The sequence below is a fragment of the Panicum virgatum genome, chromosome 2N, assembly GCF_016808335.1.
Source record: "Panicum virgatum strain AP13 chromosome 2N, P.virgatum_v5, whole genome shotgun sequence".
Lineage (NCBI taxonomy): Eukaryota > Viridiplantae > Streptophyta > Magnoliopsida > Poales > Poaceae > Panicum > Panicum virgatum.
The window spans coordinates 37,041,389-37,043,868 of record NC_053146.1 but is presented as its reverse complement, the minus strand read 5'-3'; positions in this window follow the sequence as shown (position 1 = coordinate 37,043,868).

Sequence of the window (2,480 nt, the reverse complement as noted above, 5' to 3'; positions counted from 1 at the left end):
AAATGTGCAGTCATGACCAAAAATTACTGAGCTCTATTCAATCTCATGTAGTTCACTAGTCTGGATTTGATCTAGTAGTTCAGTAATGACTAATGACTACTGAACTACTATGCTAACTCTGAGCATCAAAGGTTTAGTAACGATTGAAAATTACAAATATTAGTAGATGCTAACACAACTATTTTGGTACTACTGAAATAATAAAGTAATGAGCTACTGGATCAAACAACTACTATGCTTGCAATAACAAATTACTGAACTGAAAATGCTTACCAGAACTACTAGAGGAAGTACTCACTTCAGATTGCCAGTGCTCAGTAATCAAAAAATTACTAGACTAATTACGAAACCTACACAAATTAGTGATCTAAATCATAATAAAATTACTGGCTGAACTACTCAATTTAGAGCATCAATATTTAGTAACTGCCAACAAAAAAAATGCGTGTTCGATTTTGGATATTGAGCTGGGTCCCACTGTTATGGATCATCTAGGGGATTGCAAAAAGGGAATTATGCTCACCGGAGTACTGCGTGTAGGTTTAGAATGAATCTTCCAGGCTGCTCGTCGGGGTCACGCAGGAAAAGGGGGGCTAGGCACGCAGGGCCGGCAGGGGAGGGGGCCTATGCGTCAGCCCATACCCCCGCAGCTCGAGGTCGCAGCGGCCGCTGCTGAAGGACCCGACGCGGGGATGGGGAGGACGGCGAGCGTCAGGCAGCCTCTGGACGACACTCACGGCTGCTGCGGGCATGGCGCAGGGGCCCAGGAGGTTGCGGGCAGGGACCGCGCGCGTCACGCATCTCTGCAGCCCCCGTACGCCCGCCGCTCGAAGATGCCGACGAGCCGCCTCCGCGCCATGCCGCTCGACGCCGCAGCCTCCACGCCCCGTTGCTCGACGCCGCCAGGCCGCTGCTTCCGCGCCGCTGCAGCCTTCGCGCCCCCGTTGCTCCATGCCGCCGCAGCCTCCACACCCCGCCGCTCGACGCCGCCGCAACCTCCACGCCCGCATGCCATCTCCGCTCGACGCCGCCGCAGCCTCCGTGTCCCGCTACTCGATGCCGCCGCAACTTTAACACCATCGCAGCCTCCGCGCCCGCGCTGCTCGATACCGCTGCAGCTTCCGAGCCTTGCGGGCGGGGACCGCGCGCGTCACGCACCTCTGCAGCCCCCGCACGCCCGCCGCTAGAAGATGCCGACGAGCCACCTCCGCGCCATACGGCTCCACGTCGCTGCAGTCGCCGTGCCACACTCCACGCCGCCGCCGCAGCCCGCAGCCGCCGCTCTCCAGACCCTCATGGGCACCATTTCAATTTAGAATCGAGATGCGGTGGGCTGGGGAGGGGGCGAGGGGGTAATTGAAGCTGGGTCTGGGCCGAGCGGGAGCAGTTGGGCTGGGTCAGTTGGCTGGCTGGGTGGGTTGGGTGCTGAGTGTAGAATGCTATTCTACACCTAGAATAGCGCGCGTGCGCGCACACACACACACACACACACACACACACATATATATATATATATATATATATATATATATATATATATATATATATATATATATAGTGTTATTCTATAATGCACCTGGGTGCATTCTGTATAGAGAATGCACCCACCCTCCGGTTGCAACTGAGCTCGTCGTGTAGTTGCAACTAGGTCGCCTCTAGTTACAATTGGTTCGTGTCAGGTTGCAACTGGGTCGGGCCCAATTGCAATTGGTTCATATCTAGTTGCAACATGATCAAATTTGTCGCAATAGTTCCGTCAGTTGCAATTAGTATGGTATCGCTGTTGCAATTACTCTGGTGCCGCGGTTGCAATTGGTCGCACGCAGCTGCAATTGGTCCGTCTCTAGTTGCAACTGGGTTGGGTCTGATTGCAATTGCATCTCTAGTTGCAACTGGGTTGGGTTTGATTGCAATTGGTTCGCGTCCAGTTGCAACTTGTACATCGAGTTGCAATTGGTGCAGTGGCACAGTTGCAACCGCCACAATCTGTGCATTTGCTGTTCAGCGTGCACTTCCGTCGCGTTGCAATTGATACGGTGTTCTCATTGTAATTGGTCTATTCCCGCTGTTGTAATTGGTCTTCGTGGAACTGGTACTGTACCAGTCACATGCCAGTTCACCGGAGCTTTGCCGGAATTGAGATATAGTCTATCGTTTCCAAATCTGAGGGCATGGTTAGAGAGAGGAGGGTGAGGGGATTCGGTTTTGGGGATTCCCGATGGGGTTTGCTGCTGGGAAAGGAGGGGGGCCATGGACAGCCATGGATGATGATTCTGGATCTCGTGGGGAGCTCTGTACACGAGGGGATAGCAAGGGACGAGGCTTGGGGGAGGTAGAGGAGGGCCTTAGGGTGCTCACCACCGAAGGAATCAAGCTTTGGTAGCCTAATCCGGGAGATCGACGAGAGTGGCCTTCCTTTGTACATGAACAGAGTAACGAGAAATTAAAATCGGTCATGTTGCAATGGATATGGTGTCGTC